The sequence below is a fragment of the Gadus macrocephalus genome, chromosome 10 (assembly GCF_031168955.1).
Source record: "Gadus macrocephalus chromosome 10, ASM3116895v1".
NCBI classification, from domain to species: Eukaryota; Metazoa; Chordata; class Actinopteri; order Gadiformes; family Gadidae; genus Gadus; species Gadus macrocephalus.
The window spans coordinates 2,739,658-2,761,622 of NC_082391.1; the positions used below are offsets into that span (position 1 = coordinate 2,739,658).

General features: G+C 40.2%; 42 non-coding genes across 42 annotated transcripts; all 42 read left to right on the forward strand.

Moving 5' to 3' along the window:
- Nucleotides 1-2,446: 2,446 nt before the first annotated feature.
- On the forward strand, nucleotides 2,447-2,518 carry trnat-cgu (transfer RNA threonine (anticodon CGU)). Its single transcript has one exon. It is a non-coding gene; the product is annotated as a tRNA-Thr (tRNA).
- Nucleotides 2,519-2,711: 193 nt separating this feature from the next.
- On the forward strand, nucleotides 2,712-2,783 carry trnat-cgu (transfer RNA threonine (anticodon CGU)). Its single transcript has one exon. It is a non-coding gene; the product is annotated as a tRNA-Thr (tRNA).
- A 305-nt stretch (nucleotides 2,784-3,088) lies between these two features.
- trnat-cgu (transfer RNA threonine (anticodon CGU)) lies at nucleotides 3,089-3,160 on the forward strand. Its single transcript has one exon. It is a non-coding gene; the product is annotated as a tRNA-Thr (tRNA).
- A 443-nt stretch (nucleotides 3,161-3,603) lies between these two features.
- trnat-cgu (transfer RNA threonine (anticodon CGU)) lies at nucleotides 3,604-3,675 on the forward strand. Its single transcript has one exon. It is a non-coding gene; the product is annotated as a tRNA-Thr (tRNA).
- A 295-nt stretch (nucleotides 3,676-3,970) lies between these two features.
- Nucleotides 3,971-4,043, forward strand: trnat-cgu (transfer RNA threonine (anticodon CGU)). Its single transcript has one exon. It is a non-coding gene; the product is annotated as a tRNA-Thr (tRNA).
- A 304-nt stretch (nucleotides 4,044-4,347) lies between these two features.
- Nucleotides 4,348-4,419, forward strand: trnat-cgu (transfer RNA threonine (anticodon CGU)). The gene has a single exon. It is a non-coding gene; the product is annotated as a tRNA-Thr (tRNA).
- Nucleotides 4,420-4,714: 295 nt separating this feature from the next.
- On the forward strand, nucleotides 4,715-4,786 carry trnat-cgu (transfer RNA threonine (anticodon CGU)). The gene has a single exon. It is a non-coding gene; the product is annotated as a tRNA-Thr (tRNA).
- A 304-nt stretch (nucleotides 4,787-5,090) lies between these two features.
- On the forward strand, nucleotides 5,091-5,162 carry trnat-cgu (transfer RNA threonine (anticodon CGU)). Its single transcript has one exon. It is a non-coding gene; the product is annotated as a tRNA-Thr (tRNA).
- A 447-nt stretch (nucleotides 5,163-5,609) lies between these two features.
- trnat-cgu (transfer RNA threonine (anticodon CGU)) lies at nucleotides 5,610-5,682 on the forward strand. Its single transcript has one exon. It is a non-coding gene; the product is annotated as a tRNA-Thr (tRNA).
- A 304-nt stretch (nucleotides 5,683-5,986) lies between these two features.
- Nucleotides 5,987-6,058, forward strand: trnat-cgu (transfer RNA threonine (anticodon CGU)). The gene has a single exon. It is a non-coding gene; the product is annotated as a tRNA-Thr (tRNA).
- A 295-nt stretch (nucleotides 6,059-6,353) lies between these two features.
- trnat-cgu (transfer RNA threonine (anticodon CGU)) lies at nucleotides 6,354-6,425 on the forward strand. Its single transcript has one exon. It is a non-coding gene; the product is annotated as a tRNA-Thr (tRNA).
- A 304-nt stretch (nucleotides 6,426-6,729) lies between these two features.
- Nucleotides 6,730-6,801, forward strand: trnat-cgu (transfer RNA threonine (anticodon CGU)). Its single transcript has one exon. It is a non-coding gene; the product is annotated as a tRNA-Thr (tRNA).
- Nucleotides 6,802-7,248: 447 nt separating this feature from the next.
- trnat-cgu (transfer RNA threonine (anticodon CGU)) lies at nucleotides 7,249-7,320 on the forward strand. Its single transcript has one exon. It is a non-coding gene; the product is annotated as a tRNA-Thr (tRNA).
- Nucleotides 7,321-7,624: 304 nt separating this feature from the next.
- Nucleotides 7,625-7,696, forward strand: trnat-cgu (transfer RNA threonine (anticodon CGU)). Its single transcript has one exon. It is a non-coding gene; the product is annotated as a tRNA-Thr (tRNA).
- Nucleotides 7,697-8,000: 304 nt separating this feature from the next.
- Nucleotides 8,001-8,072, forward strand: trnat-cgu (transfer RNA threonine (anticodon CGU)). The gene has a single exon. It is a non-coding gene; the product is annotated as a tRNA-Thr (tRNA).
- Nucleotides 8,073-8,367: 295 nt separating this feature from the next.
- Nucleotides 8,368-8,440, forward strand: trnat-cgu (transfer RNA threonine (anticodon CGU)). Its single transcript has one exon. It is a non-coding gene; the product is annotated as a tRNA-Thr (tRNA).
- Nucleotides 8,441-8,744: 304 nt separating this feature from the next.
- Nucleotides 8,745-8,816, forward strand: trnat-cgu (transfer RNA threonine (anticodon CGU)). Its single transcript has one exon. It is a non-coding gene; the product is annotated as a tRNA-Thr (tRNA).
- Nucleotides 8,817-9,111: 295 nt separating this feature from the next.
- On the forward strand, nucleotides 9,112-9,183 carry trnat-cgu (transfer RNA threonine (anticodon CGU)). Its single transcript has one exon. It is a non-coding gene; the product is annotated as a tRNA-Thr (tRNA).
- Nucleotides 9,184-9,487: 304 nt separating this feature from the next.
- Nucleotides 9,488-9,559, forward strand: trnat-cgu (transfer RNA threonine (anticodon CGU)). Its single transcript has one exon. It is a non-coding gene; the product is annotated as a tRNA-Thr (tRNA).
- A 447-nt stretch (nucleotides 9,560-10,006) lies between these two features.
- trnat-cgu (transfer RNA threonine (anticodon CGU)) lies at nucleotides 10,007-10,079 on the forward strand. Its single transcript has one exon. It is a non-coding gene; the product is annotated as a tRNA-Thr (tRNA).
- Nucleotides 10,080-10,383: 304 nt separating this feature from the next.
- Nucleotides 10,384-10,455, forward strand: trnat-cgu (transfer RNA threonine (anticodon CGU)). The gene has a single exon. It is a non-coding gene; the product is annotated as a tRNA-Thr (tRNA).
- A 295-nt stretch (nucleotides 10,456-10,750) lies between these two features.
- On the forward strand, nucleotides 10,751-10,822 carry trnat-cgu (transfer RNA threonine (anticodon CGU)). The gene has a single exon. It is a non-coding gene; the product is annotated as a tRNA-Thr (tRNA).
- A 304-nt stretch (nucleotides 10,823-11,126) lies between these two features.
- Nucleotides 11,127-11,198, forward strand: trnat-cgu (transfer RNA threonine (anticodon CGU)). Its single transcript has one exon. It is a non-coding gene; the product is annotated as a tRNA-Thr (tRNA).
- Nucleotides 11,199-11,645: 447 nt separating this feature from the next.
- Nucleotides 11,646-11,717, forward strand: trnat-cgu (transfer RNA threonine (anticodon CGU)). The gene has a single exon. It is a non-coding gene; the product is annotated as a tRNA-Thr (tRNA).
- Nucleotides 11,718-12,021: 304 nt separating this feature from the next.
- On the forward strand, nucleotides 12,022-12,093 carry trnat-cgu (transfer RNA threonine (anticodon CGU)). Its single transcript has one exon. It is a non-coding gene; the product is annotated as a tRNA-Thr (tRNA).
- A 304-nt stretch (nucleotides 12,094-12,397) lies between these two features.
- trnat-cgu (transfer RNA threonine (anticodon CGU)) lies at nucleotides 12,398-12,469 on the forward strand. Its single transcript has one exon. It is a non-coding gene; the product is annotated as a tRNA-Thr (tRNA).
- Nucleotides 12,470-12,922: 453 nt separating this feature from the next.
- Nucleotides 12,923-12,994, forward strand: trnat-cgu (transfer RNA threonine (anticodon CGU)). Its single transcript has one exon. It is a non-coding gene; the product is annotated as a tRNA-Thr (tRNA).
- Nucleotides 12,995-13,817: 823 nt separating this feature from the next.
- Nucleotides 13,818-13,889, forward strand: trnat-cgu (transfer RNA threonine (anticodon CGU)). Its single transcript has one exon. It is a non-coding gene; the product is annotated as a tRNA-Thr (tRNA).
- A 299-nt stretch (nucleotides 13,890-14,188) lies between these two features.
- Nucleotides 14,189-14,260, forward strand: trnat-cgu (transfer RNA threonine (anticodon CGU)). The gene has a single exon. It is a non-coding gene; the product is annotated as a tRNA-Thr (tRNA).
- An 824-nt stretch (nucleotides 14,261-15,084) lies between these two features.
- On the forward strand, nucleotides 15,085-15,156 carry trnat-cgu (transfer RNA threonine (anticodon CGU)). The gene has a single exon. It is a non-coding gene; the product is annotated as a tRNA-Thr (tRNA).
- An 824-nt stretch (nucleotides 15,157-15,980) lies between these two features.
- On the forward strand, nucleotides 15,981-16,052 carry trnat-cgu (transfer RNA threonine (anticodon CGU)). The gene has a single exon. It is a non-coding gene; the product is annotated as a tRNA-Thr (tRNA).
- An 824-nt stretch (nucleotides 16,053-16,876) lies between these two features.
- On the forward strand, nucleotides 16,877-16,948 carry trnat-cgu (transfer RNA threonine (anticodon CGU)). Its single transcript has one exon. It is a non-coding gene; the product is annotated as a tRNA-Thr (tRNA).
- An 824-nt stretch (nucleotides 16,949-17,772) lies between these two features.
- On the forward strand, nucleotides 17,773-17,844 carry trnat-cgu (transfer RNA threonine (anticodon CGU)). The gene has a single exon. It is a non-coding gene; the product is annotated as a tRNA-Thr (tRNA).
- Nucleotides 17,845-18,297: 453 nt separating this feature from the next.
- Nucleotides 18,298-18,369, forward strand: trnat-cgu (transfer RNA threonine (anticodon CGU)). The gene has a single exon. It is a non-coding gene; the product is annotated as a tRNA-Thr (tRNA).
- A 299-nt stretch (nucleotides 18,370-18,668) lies between these two features.
- On the forward strand, nucleotides 18,669-18,740 carry trnat-cgu (transfer RNA threonine (anticodon CGU)). Its single transcript has one exon. It is a non-coding gene; the product is annotated as a tRNA-Thr (tRNA).
- Nucleotides 18,741-19,044: 304 nt separating this feature from the next.
- trnat-cgu (transfer RNA threonine (anticodon CGU)) lies at nucleotides 19,045-19,116 on the forward strand. The gene has a single exon. It is a non-coding gene; the product is annotated as a tRNA-Thr (tRNA).
- Nucleotides 19,117-19,563: 447 nt separating this feature from the next.
- On the forward strand, nucleotides 19,564-19,635 carry trnat-cgu (transfer RNA threonine (anticodon CGU)). Its single transcript has one exon. It is a non-coding gene; the product is annotated as a tRNA-Thr (tRNA).
- A 677-nt stretch (nucleotides 19,636-20,312) lies between these two features.
- trnat-cgu (transfer RNA threonine (anticodon CGU)) lies at nucleotides 20,313-20,384 on the forward strand. The gene has a single exon. It is a non-coding gene; the product is annotated as a tRNA-Thr (tRNA).
- A 304-nt stretch (nucleotides 20,385-20,688) lies between these two features.
- Nucleotides 20,689-20,760, forward strand: trnat-ugu (transfer RNA threonine (anticodon UGU)). The gene has a single exon. It is a non-coding gene; the product is annotated as a tRNA-Thr (tRNA).
- A 304-nt stretch (nucleotides 20,761-21,064) lies between these two features.
- Nucleotides 21,065-21,136, forward strand: trnat-cgu (transfer RNA threonine (anticodon CGU)). Its single transcript has one exon. It is a non-coding gene; the product is annotated as a tRNA-Thr (tRNA).
- A 304-nt stretch (nucleotides 21,137-21,440) lies between these two features.
- trnat-cgu (transfer RNA threonine (anticodon CGU)) lies at nucleotides 21,441-21,512 on the forward strand. Its single transcript has one exon. It is a non-coding gene; the product is annotated as a tRNA-Thr (tRNA).
- A 299-nt stretch (nucleotides 21,513-21,811) lies between these two features.
- On the forward strand, nucleotides 21,812-21,883 carry trnat-cgu (transfer RNA threonine (anticodon CGU)). The gene has a single exon. It is a non-coding gene; the product is annotated as a tRNA-Thr (tRNA).
- The last annotated feature ends 82 nt before the right edge of the window (nucleotides 21,884-21,965 follow it).

Below are 21,965 nucleotides of genomic sequence, written 5' to 3' on the forward strand. Positions count from 1 at the left end.
GTGTGTGTGTGTGATAGACATATACACATAATTAGTTCAAAGCCCTTTTGTATCCCCTTTCTGTGCAAAGTCATTCAAAACAAGGAACTTTAGAAGGGAACATGCTTTGTGCTGCCACATCTTCCCAGAAGAGAACTGCTTGTGTGAATGAAATGGTGAATTTTCAGTTCAGATCGCATCCCTTCAAGTAAAAATGAAGGCGATCTCTAGAACAGAAGTTTATTTGTTAGCAATGTCTCTCCATACACACACACACACACACACACACACACACACACACACACACACACACACACACACACACACACACACACACACACACACACACACACACACACACACACACACACACACACACGTTGTGTTGGTGTATTACCTTCTCTCTAGAATAGCTTACTTACGAGTGATCCATGGTGGGATAATGAACAACATTTTTGTTGGGAGAGGAGCAGTGGAAGAGAGAATGTAAAGCATTAAGATAGGTGGACAGATGAATGCAGGGGCAGGAAGAGGGATGCTGCAGGAAGAGGAGAAAGAAGAACAAATCAACACCTCAGGAGCCCCATCCTGAGACAACAGTCCTTCTCTGTCTTGACCAAATGTTCACAGGGAAAACTAAATCACAGATAAAATAATGTGGATCACAACGTAAATGATGAAACTAATGTCATTATCATTCACCATAAAATGCAACTCTACTTAATCAAGTAGAATTAAGTTAATCCGACCTACATGTCAAAGAAATGCAAAGTGGACGACAATGTGTGCTTCCTTTTAATGTTTTTATATGGACAAACATCTAGTTGATGTTCAGTGAGGAGATTCTTTAACTGAACAATAATATTTGTTAGTTTGATGACGTGGTGGCAACGTGGTAGGGCATTGTTCTCGTAAATCGAAGAATACGGGTTCAAACCCCAGTGCTCTATTTCACATACAGACGTAAACATAATTTGCTCCATACTTTGATCAATTCCATATAATATGGAATTGATCAAAATATACTCATATGAGCATATTTCTGACCATCCGTACGAACAGAATCTAGTGGTGGCATAGCGATATTACAAGCAAAAGCACGGCATTTAAGATTGTAAACATATGCATTAATCAACATCCACATGTTTCCTTTAATTAGAAATCTTTCAATCACTCCTTGGTCTAATTTTAAACTGACAGATTGGTGTCAACCCTATAAAGACAGCTGTGAGAAATGTTTTAAATGTAGTGCAATGGATTATCTTTGGTTATTGGAAGATTTGTAATGCCTCCTGCACTAAGTTAGCTAAAACGTAACATTTGGTTTACCTCAACCTCGTTTATGAGCCTTTCCATTTTAGTGTTTTAGTATACAAGTGAAAATACTGCGAACAAAGACAAACAACGTGTAAGTCTTTAATCGCTAACCCTAAACCTAACCCCACATTAAGGACCAAGGGACTATCTTTGGAACAAAGAATAAAGAAAGAATAAAGACCACGTGACAAAACCTCAATAAAGATGAATCTTGAATGGTTAAACGATTATTGAATTCCATGTCAACTACGGAATGTCATTATCAATACATAGTGGGATGGACAATTTCTGCTCAAAATTCAGAAAGGGTATACTCAAAAATGTACAATACATTTACATTTGGGCATTTAGCAGACACTTTTATCCAAAGCGACTTACAATAAGTACATTTGTCATAAGAAGTGCAACAATATATCGCTGTCGGTACAGTAAGGATGTTCATAGAACCAAGTGCAAGTACAACAATCGCTAGGCTAACCAATTCCCCATGTTACATCAATGATAGCAGCTACTGCAGTTGCTACACAGTTAAGTAATGTAGTACAATACAACACAATACAATAAAATTTTGCAACACAACATTGCTACACAGTTAATACTGCAATTAACGACACACAAAACATCAATGAAGAAGAACATTGAACAGTTAAAAGCTTTTAAAAAGCGGTTATTGCAATACTGAGGCGTGGTGGTCAAGTGGTAAAGTGTCAGTCACGTAAACAGAAGATCATGGGATTTACAGATTATCCATATAGTTACATTGGGGACTGGACATTTGATGTCAGCAAGGGTAAACCTTTACAGTAGCAATACTGTGAATGAAGACACCAAGAACCTCATGGAATAAGAAAAGTTAAAGATAATTTAAAGAGCACACATTCAAATTCATGAGGCATGATGGCCAAGGGGGTCAGTATCGTGAACAGAAGCCCATTGAATTAAGCCCCATCCATGCCTAGCAAGGTGTCTGTGAAATGGAATGTAATTTACAGAATGTCATTACATTGTGGGATGGACGTGTGTTTTCTTTAGACCAAGCATGGGAATACTCTTACAGTAACAATACTGTGAAGGAAGACATACCGAACCTCTATAAACAAGAAATTGAAAAGTTAAACTTTTTTTCAAGATTGGTTTTAGTAAATTCTGAGGTGTGGTGGCCAAGTGGTAAGGTGTCGGTCTCGTAAACCGATGATCATGGGTTCAAACCCCATTCACGCCTAGCAAGGTCTCGATGAAATGTCATGGGTTTTACAGAATATCCATATAGTTACATTGGGGAATGGACATTTGATGTCATCACTGTCAGCAAGCGAAAACCTTTACAGTAGCAATACTGTGAATGAAGTCACCTAGAAACTCATGGAATAAGAAAAGTTAAACATTATTTAAAGAACACATATTCTAAATCAAGAGGCGTGGTGGCCAAGTGGTAAGGCGTCGGTCTCGTAAACCGAAGATCATGGGTTCAAACCCCATTCACGCCTAGCATGGTATCGAATGAAAAGTCAAGGGATTTACAGAATATCCTTATAGTTACATAGGGGAATGGACATTTGATGGCATGAACTCCGGCAAGGAAAAACCTTGCCTAGCAAGGTCTCTGTGAAATGGAATGTAATTTACAGAATGTCATAATCTTTACATTGTGGGATGGACGTTTGTTTTCTTTAGTCCAAGCATGGGAATACTCTTACAGTAACAATACTGTGAAGGAAGACATACCGAACCTCAATAAACCAGAACATTTAAAGTTAAACTTTTTTTCAAGATTGGTTTGTGTTTAATCTGAGGCGTGGTGGCCAAGTGGTAAGGCGTCGGTCTCGTAAACCGAAGTTCATGGGTTCAAACCCCATTCACGCCTAGCAAGGTCTCGATGAAATGTCAAGCGATTAAAAGAATATCCATATAGTTACATAGGGGAATGGACATTTGATGCCATCAACTCCGGCAAGGAAAAACAATGACAGTAGCAATACTGTGATTGAAGACACTCAGAACTTCAATAATTAAGAACATAATTTCGTGAAGAGCACACATTCATATTCATGAGGCATGATGGCCAAGGGGGTCAGTATCGTGAACAGAAGACCATTGAATCAAACCCCACCCCTAGCAAGGTCTCTGTAAAATGTAATGCAATTTACAGAATGTCTTTACATTGTGGGATGGACGTTTATTTTCTTTAGTCCAAGCATGGGAATACTCTTACAGTAACAATACTGTGAAGGAAGACACACCGAACCTCAATAAACCAGAAAATGAAAAGTTAAACTTTTTTTTAAGATTGGTATGGGTGAAATCTGAGGCATGGTGGCCAAGTGGTAAGGCGTCGGTCTCGTAAATCGAAGATCATGGGTTCAAACCCCATTCACGCCTAGGTCTCGATGTAATGTCAAGGGATTTACAGAATATCCATATAGTTTCATAGGGGAATGGACATTTGATGGCATGAACTCCGGCCAGGAAAAACCTTGCCTAGCAAGGTCTCTGTGGAATGTAATTTACAGAATGTCATAATCTTTACATTGTGCGATGGACGTTTGTTTTCTTTAGTCCAAGCATGGGAATACTCTTACAGTAACAATACTGTGAAGGAAGACACACCGAACCTCAATGAACCAGAAATTGAAAAGTAAAACTTTTTTTCAAGATTGGTTTGGGTAAAATCTGAGGCGTGGTGGCCAAGTGGTAAGGCGTCGGTCTCGTAAATCGAAGATCATGGGTTCAAAACCCCATTCACGCCTAGCAAGGTCTCGAAGAAATGTCAAGGGATTTACAGAATTTCCTTATAGTTACATAGGGGAATGGACATTTGATGGCATGAACTCCGGCAAGGAAAAATCTTGCCTTGCATGGTCTCTGTGAAATGGAATGTAATTTACAGAATGTCATAATCTTTACATTGTGGGATGGACGTTTGTTTTCTTTAGTCCAAGCATGGGAATACTCTTACAGTAACAATACTGTGAAGGAAGACATACCGAACCTCAAAAAAACAGAAAATGAAAAGTTAAACTTTTTTTCAAGATTGGTTTGGGTATAAACTGAGGCGTGGTGGCCAAGTGGTAAGGCGTCGGTCTCGTAAACAGAAGATCATGGGTTCAAACCCCATTCACGCCTAGGTCTCGTTGTAATGTCAAGGGATTTACACAATATCCATATAGTTTCAAAGGGGAATGGACATTTGATGGCATGAACTCCGGCAAGGAAAAACCTTGCCTAGCAAGGTCTCTGTGAAATGTAATTTAAAAAATGTCATAATCTTTACATTGTGGGATGGACGTTTGTTTTCTTTAGTCCAAGCATGGGAATACTCTTACAGTAACAATACTGTGAAGGAAGACATACCGAACCTCAATAAACCAGAAAATGAAAAGTTAAACTTTTTTTCAAGATTGGTATGGGTGAAATCTGAGGCGTGGTGGCCAAGTGGTAAGGCGTCGGTCTCGTAAACCGAAGATCATGGGTTCAAACCCCATTCACGCCAAGCAAGGTCTCGATGAATTGTCAAGGGATGTACAGAATATCCTTATAGTTTCATAGGGGAATGGACATTTGATGGCATGAACTCCGGCAAGGTAAAACCTTGCCTAGCAAGGTCTCTGTGAAATGGAATGTAATATACAGAATGTCATAATCTTTACATTGTGGGATGGACGTTTGTTTTCTTTAGTCCAAGCATGGGAATACTCTTACAGTAACAATACTGTGAAGGAAGACATACCGAACCTCAATAAACCAGAAAATTAAAAGTTAAACTTTTTTTCAAGATTGGTTTGGGGAAAATCTGAGGCGTGGTGGCCAAGTGGTAAGGCGTCGGTCTCGTAAACCGAAGATCATGGGTTCAAACCCCATTCACGCCTAGCAAGGTATCGATGAAATGTCAAGGGATTTACAGAATATTCATATTGTTACATAGGGGAATGGACATTTGATGCCATCAACTCCGGCAAGGAAAAACCATGACAGTAGCAATACTGTGTTTGAAGACACTCCGAACTTCAATAATTAAGAACATAATTTCGTGAAGAGCACACATTCAAATTCATGAGGCATGATGGCCAAGGGGGTCAGTATCGTGAACAGAAGACCATTGAATCAAACCCCATCCATGCCTAGCAAGGTCTCTGTGAAATGTAATGCAATTTACAGAATGTCTTTACATTGTGGGATGGACGTTTGTTTTCTTTAGTCCAAGCATGGGAATACTCTTACAGTAACAATACTGTGAAGGAAGACACACCGAACCTCAATGAACCAGAAATTGAAAAGTAAAACTTTTTTTCAAGATTGGTTTGGGTAAAATCTGAGGCGTGGTGGCCAAGTGGTAAGGCGTCGGTCTCGTAAATCGAAGATCATGGGTTCAAAACCCCATTCACGCCTAGCAAGGTCTCGAAGAAATGTCAAGGGATTTACAGAATTTCCTTATAGTTACATAGGGGAATGGACATTTGATGGCATGAACTCCGGCAAGGAAAAATCTTGCCTTGCATGGTCTCTGTGAAATGGAATGTAATTTACAGAATGTCATAATCTTTACATTGTGGGATGGACGTTTGTTTTCTTTAGTCCAAGCATGGGAATACTCTTACAGTAACAATACTGTGAAGGAAGACATACCGAACCTCAAAAAAACAGAAAATGAAAAGTTAAACTTTTTTTCAAGATTGGTTTGGGTATAAACTGAGGCGTGGTGGCCAAGTGGTAAGGCGTCGGTCTCGTAAACAGAAGATCATGGGTTCAAACCCCATTCACGCCTAGGTCTCGTTGTAATGTCAAGGGATTTACACAATATCCATATAGTTTCATAGGGGAATGGACATTTGATGGCATGAACTCCGGCAAGGAAAAACCTTGCCTAGCAAGGTCTCTGTGAAATGTAATTTACAGAATGTCATAATCTTTACATTGTGGGATGGACGTTTGTTTTCTTTAGTCCAAGCATGGGAATACTCTTACAGTAACAATACTGTGAAGGAAGACATACCGAACCTCAATAAACCAGAAAATGAAAAGTTAAACTTTTTTTCAAGATTGGTATGGGTGAAATCTGAGGCGTGGTGGCCAAGTGGTAAGGCGTCGGTCTCGTAAACCGAAGATCATGGGTTCAAACCCCATTCACGCCTAGCAAGGTCTCGATGAATTGTCAAGGGATGTACAGAATATCCTTATAGTTTCATAGGGGAATGGACATTTGATGGCATGAACTCCGGCAAGGTAAAACCTTGCCTAGCAAGGTCTCTGTGAAATGGAATGTAATATACAGAATGTCATAATCTTTACATTGTGGGATGGACGTTTGTTTTCTTTAGTCCAAGCATGGGAATACTCTTACAGTAACAATACTGTGAAGGAAGACATACCGAACCTCAATAAACCAGAAAATTAAAAGTTAAACTTTTTTTCAAGATTGGTTTGGGGAAAATCTGAGGCGTGGTGGCCAAGTGGTAAGGCGTCGGTCTCGTAAACCGAAGATCATGGGTTCAAACCCCATTCACGCCTAGCAAGGTATCGATGAAATGTCAAGGGATTTACAGAATATTCATATTGTTACATAGGGGAATGGACATTTGATGCCATCAACTCCGGCAAGGAAAAACCATGACAGTAGCAATACTGTGTTTGAAGACACTCCGAACTTCAATAATTAAGAACATAATTTCGTGAAGAGCACACATTCAAATTCATGAGGCATGATGGCCAAGGGGGTCAGTATCGTGAACAGAAGACCATTGAATCAAACCCCATCCATGCCTAGCAAGGTCTCTGTGAAATGTAATGCAATTTACAGAATGTCTTTACATTGTGGGATGGACGTTTGTTTTCTTTAGTCCAAGCATGGGAATACTCTTACAGTAACAATACTGTGAAGGAAGACATACCGAACCTCAATAAACCAGAAAATGAAAAGTTAAACTTTTTTTCAAGATTGGTTTGGGTAAAATCTGAGGCGTGGTGGCCAAGTGGTAAGGCGTCGGTCTCGTAAATCGAAGATCATGGGTTCAAACCCCATTCACGCCTAGCAAGGTCTCGAAGAAATGTCAAGGGATTTACAGAATTTCCTTATAGTTACATAGGGGAATGGACATTTGATGGCATGAACTCCGGCAAGGAAAAATCTTGCCTTGCAAGGTCTCTGTGAAATGGAATGTAATTTACAGAATGTCATAATCTTTACATTGTGGGATGGACGTTTGTTTTCTTTAGTCCAAGCATGGGAATACTCTTACAGTAACAATACTGTGAAGGAAGACATACCGAACCTCTATAAACCAGAAAATGAAAAGTTAAACTTTTTTTCAAGATTGGTATGGGTGAAATCTGTGGCGTGGTGGCCAAGTGGTAAGGCGTCGGTCTCGTAAACCGAAGATCATGGGTTCAAACCCCATTCACGCCTAGCAAGGTCTCGATGAAATGTCAAGGGATGTACAGAATATCCTTATAGTTTCATAGGGGAATGGACATTTGATGGCATGAACTCCGGCAAGGTAAAACCTTGCCTAGCAAGGTCTCTGTGAAATGGAATGTAATTTACAGAATGTCATAATCTTTACATTGTGGGATGGACGTTTGTTTTCTTTAGTCCAAGCATGGGAATACTCTTACAGTAACAATACTGTGAAGGAAGACATACCGAACCTCAATAAACCAGAAAATGAAAAGTTAAACTTTTTTTCAAGATTGGTATGGGTGAAATCTGAGGCATGGTGGCCAAGTGGTAAGGCGTCGGTCTCGTAAATCGAAGATCATGGGTTCAAACCCCATTCACGCCTAGGTCTCGATGTAATGTCAAGGGATTTACAGAATATCCATATAGTTTCATAGGGGAATGGACATTTGATGGCATGAACTCCGGCCAGGAAAAACCTTGCCTAGCAAGGTCTCTGTGGAATGTAATTTACAGAATGTCATAATCTTTACATTGTGCGATGGACGTTTGTTTTCTTTAGTCCAAGCATGGGAATACTCTTACAGTAACAATACTGTGAAGGAAGACACACCGAACCTCAATGAACCAGAAATTGAAAAGTAAAACTTTTTTTCAAGATTGGTTTGGGTAAAATCTGAGGCGTGGTGGCCAAGTGGTAAGGCGTCGGTCTCGTAAATCGAAGATCATGGGTTCAAAACCCCATTCACGCCTAGCAAGGTCTCGAAGAAATGTCAAGGGATTTACAGAATTTCCTTATAGTTACATAGGGGAATGGACATTTGATGGCATGAACTCCGGCAAGGAAAAATCTTGCCTTGCATGGTCTCTGTGAAATGGAATGTAATTTACAGAATGTCATAATCTTTACATTGTGGGATGGACGTTTGTTTTCTTTAGTCCAAGCATGGGAATACTCTTACAGTAACAATACTGTGAAGGAAGACATACCGAACCTCAAAAAAACAGAAAATGAAAAGTTAAACTTTTTTTCAAGATTGGTTTGGGTATAAACTGAGGCGTGGTGGCCAAGTGGTAAGGCGTCGGTCTCGTAAACAGAAGATCATGGGTTCAAACCCCATTCACGCCTAGGTCTCGTTGTAATGTCAAGGGATTTACACAATATCCATATAGTTTCAAAGGGGAATGGACATTTGATGGCATGAACTCCGGCAAGGAAAAACCTTGCCTAGCAAGGTCTCTGTGAAATGTAATTTAAAAAATGTCATAATCTTTACATTGTGGGATGGACGTTTGTTTTCTTTAGTCCAAGCATGGGAATACTCTTACAGTAACAATACTGTGAAGGAAGACATACCGAACCTCAATAAACCAGAAAATGAAAAGTTAAACTTTTTTTCAAGATTGGTATGGGTGAAATCTGAGGCGTGGTGGCCAAGTGGTAAGGCGTCGGTCTCGTAAACCGAAGATCATGGGTTCAAACCCCATTCACGCCAAGCAAGGTCTCGATGAATTGTCAAGGGATGTACAGAATATCCTTATAGTTTCATAGGGGAATGGACATTTGATGGCATGAACTCCGGCAAGGTAAAACCTTGCCTAGCAAGGTCTCTGTGAAATGGAATGTAATATACAGAATGTCATAATCTTTACATTGTGGGATGGACGTTTGTTTTCTTTAGTCCAAGCATGGGAATACTCTTACAGTAACAATACTGTGAAGGAAGACATACCGAACCTCAATAAACCAGAAAATTAAAAGTTAAACTTTTTTTCAAGATTGGTTTGGGGAAAATCTGAGGCGTGGTGGCCAAGTGGTAAGGCGTCGGTCTCGTAAACCGAAGATCATGGGTTCAAACCCCATTCACGCCTAGCAAGGTATCGATGAAATGTCAAGGGATTTACAGAATATTCATATTGTTACATAGGGGAATGGACATTTGATGCCATCAACTCCGGCAAGGAAAAACCATGACAGTAGCAATACTGTGTTTGAAGACACTCCGAACTTCAATAATTAAGAACATAATTTCGTGAAGAGCACACATTCAAATTCATGAGGCATGATGGCCAAGGGGGTCAGTATCGTGAACAGAAGACCATTGAATCAAACCCCATCCATGCCTAGCAAGGTCTCTGTGAAATGTAATGCAATTTACAGAATGTCTTTACATTGTGGGATGGACGTTTGTTTTCTTTAGTCCAAGCATGGGAATACTCTTACAGTAACAATACTGTGAAGGAAGACACACCGAACCTCAATGAACCAGAAATTGAAAAGTAAAACTTTTTTTCAAGATTGGTTTGGGTAAAATCTGAGGCGTGGTGGCCAAGTGGTAAGGCGTCGGTCTCGTAAATCGAAGATCATGGGTTCAAAACCCCATTCACGCCTAGCAAGGTCTCGAAGAAATGTCAAGGGATTTACAGAATTTCCTTATAGTTACATAGGGGAATGGACATTTGATGGCATGAACTCCGGCAAGGAAAAATCTTGCCTTGCATGGTCTCTGTGAAATGGAATGTAATTTACAGAATGTCATAATCTTTACATTGTGGGATGGACGTTTGTTTTCTTTAGTCCAAGCATGGGAATACTCTTACAGTAACAATACTGTGAAGGAAGACATACCGAACCTCAAAAAAACAGAAAATGAAAAGTTAAACTTTTTTTCAAGATTGGTTTGGGTATAAACTGAGGCGTGGTGGCCAAGTGGTAAGGCGTCGGTCTCGTAAACAGAAGATCATGGGTTCAAACCCCATTCACGCCTAGGTCTCGTTGTAATGTCAAGGGATTTACACAATATCCATATAGTTTCATAGGGGAATGGACATTTGATGGCATGAACTCCGGCAAGGAAAAACCTTGCCTAGCAAGGTCTCTGTGAAATGTAATTTACAGAATGTCATAATCTTTACATTGTGGGATGGACGTTTGTTTTCTTTAGTCCAAGCATGGGAATACTCTTACAGTAACAATACTGTGAAGGAAGACATACCGAACCTCAATAAACCAGAAAATGAAAAGTTAAACTTTTTTTCAAGATTGGTATGGGTGAAATCTGAGGCGTGGTGGCCAAGTGGTAAGGCGTCGGTCTCGTAAACCGAAGATCATGGGTTCAAACCCCATTCACGCCTAGCAAGGTCTCGATGAATTGTCAAGGGATGTACAGAATATCCTTATAGTTTCATAGGGGAATGGACATTTGATGGCATGAACTCCGGCAAGGTAAAACCTTGCCTAGCAAGGTCTCTGTGAAATGGAATGTAATATACAGAATGTCATAATCTTTACATTGTGGGATGGACGTTTGTTTTCTTTAGTCCAAGCATGGGAATACTCTTACAGTAACAATACTGTGAAGGAAGACATACCGAACCTCAATAAACCAGAAAATTAAAAGTTAAACTTTTTTTCAAGATTGGTTTGGGGAAAATCTGAGGCGTGGTGGCCAAGTGGTAAGGCGTCGGTCTCGTAAACCGAAGATCATGGGTTCAAACCCCATTCACGCCTAGCAAGGTATCGATGAAATGTCAAGGGATTTACAGAATATTCATATTGTTACATAGGGGAATGGACATTTGATGCCATCAACTCCGGCAAGGAAAAACCATGACAGTAGCAATACTGTGTTTGAAGACACTCCGAACTTCAATAATTAAGAACATAATTTCGTGAAGAGCACACATTCAAATTCATGAGGCATGATGGCCAAGGGGGTCAGTATCGTGAACAGAAGACCATTGAATCAAACCCCATCCATGCCTAGCAAGGTCTCTGTGAAATGTAATGCAATTTACAGAATGTCTTTACATTGTGGGATGGACGTTTGTTTTCTTTAGTCCAAGCATGGGAATACTCTTACAGTAACAATACTGTGAAGGAAGACATACCGAACCTCAATAAACCAGAAAATGAAAAGTTAAACTTTTTTTCAAGATTGGTTTGGGTAAAATCTGAGGCGTGGTGGCCAAGTGGTAAGGCGTCGGTCTCGTAAATCGAAGATCATGGGTTCAAACCCCATTCACGCCTAGCAAGGTCTCGAAGAAATGTCAAGGGATTTACAGAATTTCCTTATAGTTACATAGGGGAATGGACATTTGATGGCATGAACTCCGGCAAGGAAAAATCTTGCCTTGCAAGGTCTCTGTGAAATGGAATGTAATTTACAGAATGTCATAATCTTTACATTGTGGGATGGACGTTTGTTTTCTTTAGTCCAAGCATGGGAATACTCTTACAGTAACAATACTGTGAAGGAAGACATACCGAACCTCTATAAACCAGAAAATGAAAAGTTAAACTTTTTTTCAAGATTGGTATGGGTGAAATCTGTGGCGTGGTGGCCAAGTGGTAAGGCGTCGGTCTCGTAAACCGAAGATCATGGGTTCAAACCCCATTCACGCCTAGCAAGGTCTCGATGAAATGTCAAGGGATGTACAGAATATCCTTATAGTTTCATAGGGGAATGGACATTTGATGGCATGAACTCCGGCAAGGTAAAACCTTGCCTAGCAAGGTCTCTGTGAAATGGAATGTAATTTACAGAATGTCATAATCTTTACATTGTGGGATGGACGTTTGTTTTCTTTAGTCCAAGCATGGGAATACTCTTACAGTAACAATACTGTGAAGGAAGACATACCGAACCTCAATAAACCAGAAAATGAAAAGTTAAACTTTTTTTCAAGATTGGTTTGGGGAAAATCTGAGGAGTGGTGGCCAAGTGGAAAGGCGTCGGTCTCGTAAACCGAAGATCATGGGTTCAAACCCCATTCACGCCAAGCAAGGTATCAATGAAATGTCAAGGGATTTACAGAATATTCATATTGTTACATAGGGGAATGGACATTTGATGCCATCAACTCCGGCAAGGAAAAACCATGACAGTAGCAATACTGTGATTGAAGACACTCAGTACTTCAATAATTATGAACATAATTTCGTGAAGAGCACACATTCAAATTCATGAAGCATGATGGCCAGGGGGGTCAGTATCGTGAACAGAAGACCATTGAATCAAACCCCATCCATGCCTAGCAAGGTCTCTGTGAAATGTAATGCAATTGACAGAATGTCAATATCTTTACATTGTGGGATGGACGTTTGTTTTCTTTAGTCCAAGCTTGGGAATACTCTTACAGTAACAATACTGTGAAGGAAGACATACCGAACCTCAATAAACCAGAAAATGAAAAGTTAAACTTTTTTTCAAGATTGGTTTGGGTAAAATCTGAGGCGTGGTGGCCAAGTGGTAAGGCGTCGGTCTCGTAAACCGAAGATCATGGGTTCAAACCCCATTCACGCCTAGCAAGGTGTCGATGAAATGTCAAGGGATTTACAGAATATCCATATTGTTACATAGGGGAATGGACATTTGATGCCATCAACTCCGGCAAGGAAAAACCATGACAGTAGCAATACTGTGTTTGAAGACACTCCGAACTTCAATAATTAAGAACATAATTTCGTGAAGTGCACACATTCAAATTCATGAGGCATGATGGCCAAGGGGGTCAGTATCGTGAACAGAAGACCATTGAATCAAACCCCATCCATGCCTAGCAAGGTCTCTGTGAAATGTAATGCAATTTACAGAATGTCTTTACATTGTGGGATGGACGTTTGTTTTCTTTAGTCCAAGCATGGGAATACTCTTACAGTAACAATACTGTGAAGGAAGACATACCGAACCTCAATAAACCAGAAAGTGAAAAGTTAAACTTTTTTTCAAGATTGGTATGGGTGATATCTGAGGCGTGGTGGCCAAATGTTAAGGCGTCGGTCTCGTAAACCGAAGTTCATGGGTTCAAACCCCATTCACGCCTAGCAAGGTCTCGATGAAATGTCAAGGGATGTACAGAATATCCTTATAGTTTCATAGGGGAATGGACATTTGATGGCATGAACTCCGGCAAGGTAAAACCTTGCCTAGCAAGGTCTCTGTGAAATGGAATGTAATTTACAGAATGTCATAATCTTTACATTGTGGGATGGACGTTTGTTTTCTTTAGTCCAAGCATGGGAATACTCTTATAGTAACAATACTGTGAAGGAAGACATACCGAACCTCAATAAACCAGAAAATGAAAAGTTAAACTTTTTTTCAAGATTGGTTTGGGTAAAATCTGAGGCGTGGTGGCCAAGTGGTATGGCGTCGGTCTCGTAAATCGAAGATCATGGGTTCAAACCCCATTCACGCCTAGCAAGGTCTCGAAGAAATGTCAAGGGATTTACAGAATTTCCTTATAGTTACATAGGGGAATGGACATTTGATGGCATAAACTCCGGCAAGGAAAAATCTTGCCTTGCAAGATCTCTGTGAAATGGAATTTACAGAATGTCATGATCTTTACATTGTGGGATGGACGTTTGTTTTCTTTAGTCCAAGCATGGGAATACTCTTACAGTAACAATACTGTGAAGGAAGACATACCGAACCTCAATAAACCAGAAAATGTCAAGTTAAACTTTTTTTCAAGATTGGTTTGGGGAAAATCTGAGGCGTGGTGGCCAAGTGGTAAGGCGTCGGTCTCGTAAACCGAAGTTCATGGGTTCAAACCCCATTCACGCCTAGCAAGGTCTCGATGAAATTTCAAGGGATTTACAGAATATCCACATAGTTACATAGGGGAATGGACATTTGATGCCATCAACTCCGGCAAGGAAAAACCATGACAGTAGCAATACTGTGATTGAAGACAATCAGTACTTCAATAATTAAGAACATAATTTCGTGAAGAGCACACATTCAAATTCATGAGACATGATGGCCAAGGGGGTCAGTATCGTGAACAGAAGAGCATTGAATCAAACCCCATCCATGCCTTGCAAGGTCTCTGTGAAATGTAATGCAATTTACAGAATGTCATTATCTTTACATTGTGGGATGGACATTTGCTTTCTTTAGTCCAAGCATGGGAATACTCTTACAGTAACAATACTGTAAAGGAAGACATACCGAACCTCAATAAACCAGAAAATGAAAAGTTAAACTTTTTTTCAAGAATGGTTTGGGTAAAATCTGCGGCGTGGTGGACAAGTGGTAAGGCGTCGGTCTCGTAAACCGACGATCATGGGATCAAACCCCATTCACGCCTAGCAAGGTCTAGATGAAATGTCAAGGGATTTACATAATATCTATATAGTTACATAGGGGAATGGACATTTGATGGCATGAACTCCGGCAAGGAAAAACCTTGCCTAGCAAGGTCTCTGTGAAATGGAATTTACAGAATGTCATGATCTTTACATTGTGGGATGGACGTTTGTTTTCTTTAGTCCAAGCATGGGAATACTCTTACAGTAACAATACTGTGAAGGAAGACATACCGAACCTCAATAAACCAGAAAATGAAAAGTTAAACTTTTTTTCAAGATTGGTATGGGTGAAATCTGAGGCGTGGTGGCCAAGTGGTAAGGCGTCGGTCTCGTAAACCGAAGATCATGGGTTCAAACCCCATTCACGCCTAGCAAGGTATCGATGAAATGTCAAGGGATTTAAAGAATATCCATATTGTTACATGGGGGAATGGACATTTGATGCCATCAACTCCGGCAAGGAAAAACCATGACAGTAGCAATACTGTGTTTGAAGACACTCCGAACTTCAATAATTAAGAACATAATTTCGTGAAGAGCACACATTCAAATTCATGAGACATGATGGCCAAGGGGGTCAGTATCGTGAACAGAAGACCATTGAATCAAACCCCATCCATGCCTAGCAAGGTCTCTGTGAAATGTAATGTAATTTACAGAATGTCATTATCTTTACATTGTGGGATGGACATTTGTTTTCTTTAGTCCAAGCATGGGAATACTCTTACAGTAACAATACTGTGAAGGAAGACATACCGAACCTCAATAAACCAGAAAATGAAAAGTTAAACTTTTTTTCAAGATTGGTTTGGGTAAAATCTGAGGCGTGGTGGACAAGTGGTAAGGCGTCGGTCTCGTAAACCGTCGATCATGGGATCAAACCCCATTCACGCCTAGCAAGGTCTCGATGAAATGTCAAGGGATTTACAGAATATCTATATAGTTACATAGGGGAATGGACATTTTATGGCATGAACTCTGGCAAGGAAAAACCTTGCCTAGCAAGATCTCTGTGAAATGGAATTTACAGAATGTCATGATCTTTACATTGTGGGATGGACGTTTGTTTTCTTTAGTCCAAGCATGGGAATACTCTTACAGTAACAATACTGTGAGGGAAGACATACCGAACCTCAATAAACCAGAAAATGTCAAGTTAAACTTTTTTTCAAGATTGGTTTGGGGAAAATCTGAGGCGTGGTGGCCAAGTGGTAAGGCATCGGTCTCGTAAACCGAAGATCATGGGTTCAAACCCCATTCACGCCTAGCAAGGTCTCGATGAAATTTCAAGGGATTTACAGAATATCCACATAGTTACATAGGGGAATGGACATTTGATGCCATCAACTCCGGCAAGGAAAAACCATGACAGTAGCAATACTGTGATTGAAGACAATCAGTACTTCAATAATTAAGAACATAATTTCGTGAAGAGCACACATTCAAATTCATGAGACATGATGGCCAAGGGGGTCAGTATCGTGAACAGAAGAGCATTGAATCAAACCCCATCCATGCCTTGCAAGGTCTCTGTGAAATGTAATGCAATTTACAGAATGTCATTATCTTTACATTGTGGGATGGACATTTGCTTTCTTTAGTCCAAGCATGGGAATACTCTTACAGTAACAATACTGTAAAGGAAGACATACCGAACCTCAATAAACCAGAAAATGAAAAGTTAAACTTTTTTTCAAGAATGGTTTGGGTAAAATCTGCGGCGTGGTGGACAAGTGGTAAGGCGTCGGTCTCGTAAACCGACGATCATGGGATCAAACCCCATTCACGCCTAGCAAGGTCTAGATGAAATGTCAAGGGATTTACATAATATCTATATAGTTACATAGGGGAATGGACATTTGATGGCTTGAACTCCGGCAAGGAAAAACCTTGCCTAGCAAGGTCTCTGTGAAATGGAATTTACAGAATGTCATGATCTTTACATTGTGGGATGGACGTTTGTTTTCTTTAGTCCAAGCATGGGAATACTCTTACAGTAACAATACTGTGAAGGAAGACATACCGAACCTCAATAAACCAGAAAATGAAAAGTTAAACTTTTTTTCAAGATTGGTATGGGTGAAATCTGAGGCGTGGTGGCCAAGTGGTAAGGCGTCGGTCTCGTAAACCGAAGATCATGGGTTCAAACCCCATTCACGCCTAGCTAGGTATCGATGAAATGTCAAGGGATTTAAAGAATATCCATATTGTTACATGGGGGAATGGACATTTGATGCCATCAACTCCGGCAAGGAAAAACCATGACAGTAGCAATACTGTGTTTGAAGACACTCCGAACTTCAATAATTAAGAACATAATTTCGTGAAGAGCACACATTCAAATTCATGAGACATGATGGCCAAGGGGGTCAGTATCGTGAACAGAAGACCATTGAATCAAACCCCATCCATGCCTAGCAAGGTCTCTGTGAAATGTAATGTAATTTACAGAATGTCATTATCTTTACATTGTGGGATGGACATTTGTTTTCTTTAGTCCAAGCATGGGAATACTCTTACAGTAACAATACTGTGAAGGAAGACATACCGAACCTCAATAAACCAGAAAATGAAAAGTTAAACTTTTTTTCAAGATTGGTTTGGGTAAAATCTGAGGCGTGGTGGACAAGTGGTAAGGCGTCGGTCTCGTAAACCGTCGATCATGGGATCAAACCCCATTCACGCCTAGCAAGGTCTCGATGAAATGTCAAGGGATTTACAGAATATCTATATAGTTACATAGGGGAATGGACATTTTATGGCATGAACTCTGGCAAGGAAAAACCTTGCCTAGCAAGATCTCTGTGAAATGGAATTTACAGAATGTCATGATCTTTACATTGTGGGATGGACGTTTGTTTTCTTTAGTCCAAGCATGGGAATACTCTTACAGTAACAATACTGTGAGGGAAGACATACCGAACCTCAATAAACCAGAAAATGTCAAGTTAAACTTTTTTTCAAGATTGGTTTGGGGAAAATCTGAGGCGTGGTGGCCAAGTGGTAAGGCGTCGGTCTCGTAAACCGAAGATCATGGGTTCAAACCCCATTCACGCCTAGCAAGGTCTCGATGAAATTTCAAGGGATTTACAGAATATCCACATAGTTACATAGGGGAATGGACATTTGATGCCATCAACTCCGGCAAGGAAAAACCATGACAGTAGCAATACTGTGATTGAAGACAATCAGTACTTCAATAATTAAGAACATAATTTCGTGAAGAGCACACATTCAAATTCATGAGACATGATGGCCAAGGGGGTCAGTATCGTGAACAGAAGAGCATTGAATCAAACCCCATCCATGCCTTGCAAGGTCTCTGTGAAATGTAATGCAATTTACAGAATGTCATTATCTTTACATTGTGGGATGGACATTTGCTTTCTTTAGTCCAAGCATGGGAATACTCTTACAGTAACAATACTGTGAAGGAAGACATACCGAACCTCAATAAACCAGAAAATGAAAAGTTAAACTTTTTTTCAAGATTGGTTTGGGTAAAATCTGCGGTGTGGTGGCCAAGTGGTAAGGCGTCGGTCTCGTAAACCGACGATCATGGGATCAAACCCCATTCACGCCTAGCAAGGTCTAGATGAAATGTCAAGGGATTTACAGAATATCTATATAGTTACATAGGGGAATGGACATTTGATGGCATGAACTCCGGCAAGGAAAAATCTTGCCTAGCAAGGTCTCTGTGAAATGGAATTTACAGAATGTCATGATCTTTACATTGTGGGATGGACGTTTGTTTTCTTTAGTCCAAGCATGGGAATACTCTTACAGTAACAATACTGTGAAGGAAGACATACCGAACCTCAATAAACCAGAAAATGAAAAGTTAAACTTTTTTTCAAGATTGGTATGAGTGAAATCTGAGGCGTGGTGGCGAAGTGGTAAGGCGTCGGTCTCGTAAACCGAAGATCATGGGTTCAAACCCCATTCACGCCTAGCAAGGTCCCGATGAAATGTCAAGGGATGTACAGAATATCCTTATAGTTTCATAGGGGAATGGACATTTGATGGCATGAACTCCGGCAAGGTAAAACCTTGCCTAGCAAGGTCTCTGTGAAATGGAATGTAATTTACAGAATGTCATAATCTTTACATTGTGGGATGGACGTTTGTTTTCTTTAGTCCAAGCATGGGAATACTCTTACAGTAACAATACTGTGAAGGAAGACATACCGAACCTCAATAAACCAGAAAATGAAAAGTTAAACTTTTTTTCAAGATTGGTTTGGGGACAATCTGAGGCGTGGTGGCCAAGTGGTAAGGCGTCGGTCTCGTAAACCGAAGATTATGGGTTCAAACCCCATTCACGCCTAGCAAGGTATCGATGAAATGTCAAGGGATTTACAGAATATCCATATTGTTACATAGGGGAATGGACATTTGATGCCATCAACTCCGGCAAGGAAAAACAATGACAGTAGCAATACTGTGTTTGAAGACACTCCGAACTTCAATAATTAAGAACATAATTTCGTGAAGAGCACACATTCAAATTCATGAGGCATGATGGCCAAGGGGGTCAGTATCGTGAACAGAAGACCATTGAATCAAACCCCATCCATGCCTAGCAAGGTCTCTGTGAAATGTAATGCAATTTTCAGAATGTCTTTACATTGTGGGATGGACGTTTGTTTTCTTTAGTCCAAGCATGGGAATACTCTTACAGTAACAATACTGTGAAGGAAGACATACCGAACCTCAATAAACCAGAAAATGAAAAGTTAAACTTTTTTTCAAGATTGGTATGGGTGAAATCTGAGGCGTGGTGGCCAAGTGGTAAGGCGTCGGTCTCGTAAACAGAAGATCATGGGTTCAAACCCCATTCACGCCTAGCAAGGTCTCGATGAAATGTCAAGGGATGTACAGAATATCCGTATAGTTTCATAGGGGGAATGGACATTTGATGGCATGAACTCCGGCAAGGAAAAACCTTGCCTAGCAAGGTCTCTGTGAAATGGAATGTAATTTACAGAATGTCATAATCTTTACATTGTGGGATGGACGTTTGTTTTCTTTAGTCCAAGCATGGGAATACTCTTACAGTAACAATACTGTGAAGGAAGACACACCGAACCTCAATAAACCAGAAAATGAAAAGTTAAACTTTTTTTCAAGATTGGTTTGTTTTGAAATCGGAGGCGTGGTGGCCAAGTGGTAAGGCGTCGGTCTCGTAAACCGAAGATCATAGGTTCAAACCCCATTCACGCGTAGCAAGGTCTCGATGAAATGTCAAGGGATTTACAGAATATCCATATAGTTACATAGGGGAATGGACATTTGATGGCATGAACTCCGGCAAGGAAAAACCTTGCCTAGCAAGGTCTCTGTATAATGTAATTTACAGAATGTCATAATCTTTACATTGTGGGATGGACGTTTGTTTTCTTTAGTCCAAGCATGGGAATACTCTTACAGTAACAATACTGTGAAGGAAGACATACCGAACCTCAATAAACCAGGAAATGAAAAGTTAAACTTTTTTTCAAGATTGGTTTGGGTAAAATCTGAGGCGTGGTGGCCAAGTGGTAAGGCGTCGGTCTCGTAAACGGAAGATCATGGGTTCAAACCCCATTCACGCCTAGCAAGGTCTCGATGAAATGTCAAGGGATGTACAGTATATCCTTATAGTTACATAGGGGAATGGACATTTTATGGCATGAACTCCGGCAAGGAAAAACCTTGCCTAGCAAGGTCTCTGTGAAATGGAATGTAATTTACAGAATGTCATAATCTTTACATTGTGGGATGGACGTTTGTTTTCTTTAGTCCAAGCATGGGAATACTCTTACAGTAACAATACTGTGAATGAAGACATACCGAACCTCAATAAACCAGAAAATGAAAAGTTAAACTTTTTTTCAAGATTGGTTTGGGAAAAATCTGAGGCGTGGTGGCCAAGTGGTAAGGCGTCGGTCTTGTAAACCGAAGATCATGGGTTCAAACCCCATTCACGCCTAGCAAGGTCTCGATGAAAAGTCAAGGGATTTACAGAATATCCATATAGTTACATAGGGGAATGGACATTTGATGGCATGAACTCCGGCAAGGAAAAACCTTGCCTAGCAAGGTCTCTGTGACATGCAATTTAATTTACAGAATGTCATAATCTTGACATTGTGGGTTGGACGTTTGTTTTCTTTAGTCCAAGCATGGGAATACTCTTACAGTAACAATACTGTGAAGGAAGACACACCGAACCTCAATAAACCAGAAAATGAAAAGTTAAACTTTTTTTCAAGATTGGTTTGGGTAAAATCTGAGGCGTGGTGGCCAAGTGGTAAGGCGTCGGTCTCGTAAATCGAAAATCATGGGTTCAAACCCCATTCACGCCTAGCAAGGTCTCGATGAAATGTCAATGGATTTACAGAATGTCATTATAGTTACATAGGGGAATGGACATTTGATGGCATGAACTCCGGCAAGGAAAAACATTGCCTAGCAAGGTCTCTGTGAAATGGAATGTAATTGACAGAATGTCATAATCTTTATATTGTGGGATGGACGTTTGTTTTCTTTAGTCCAAGCATTGGAATACTCTTACAGTAACAATACTGTGATGGAAGACATACCGAACCTCAATAAACCAGAAAATGAAAAGTTAAACTTTTTTTCAAGATTGGTTTGGGTAAAATCTGAGGCGTGGTGGCCAAGTGGTAAGGCGTCGGTCTCGTAAACCGAAGATCATGGGTTCAAACCCCATTCACGCCTAGCGAGGTCTCGATGAAATGTCAAGGGATTTAAAGAATATCCTTATAGTTACATGGGGGAATGGACATTTGATGGCATGAACTCCGGCAAGGAAAAACCTTGCCTAGCAAGGTCTCTGTGAAATGTAATTTACAGAATGTCATAATCTTTACATTGTGGGATGGACGTTTGTTTTCTTTAGTCCAAGCATGGGAATACTCTTACATTAACAATACTGTGAAGGAAGACATACCGAACCTCAATAAACCAGAAAATGAAAAGTTAAACTTTTTTTCAAGATTGGTTTGGGTAAAATCTGAGGCGTGGTGGCCAAGTGGTAAGGCGTCGGTCTCGTAAACCGAAGATCATGGGTTCAAACCCCATTCACGCCTAGCAAGGTCTCGATGAAATGTCAAGGGATTTACAGAATATCCATATAGTTACATAGGGGAATGGACATTTGATGGCATGAAC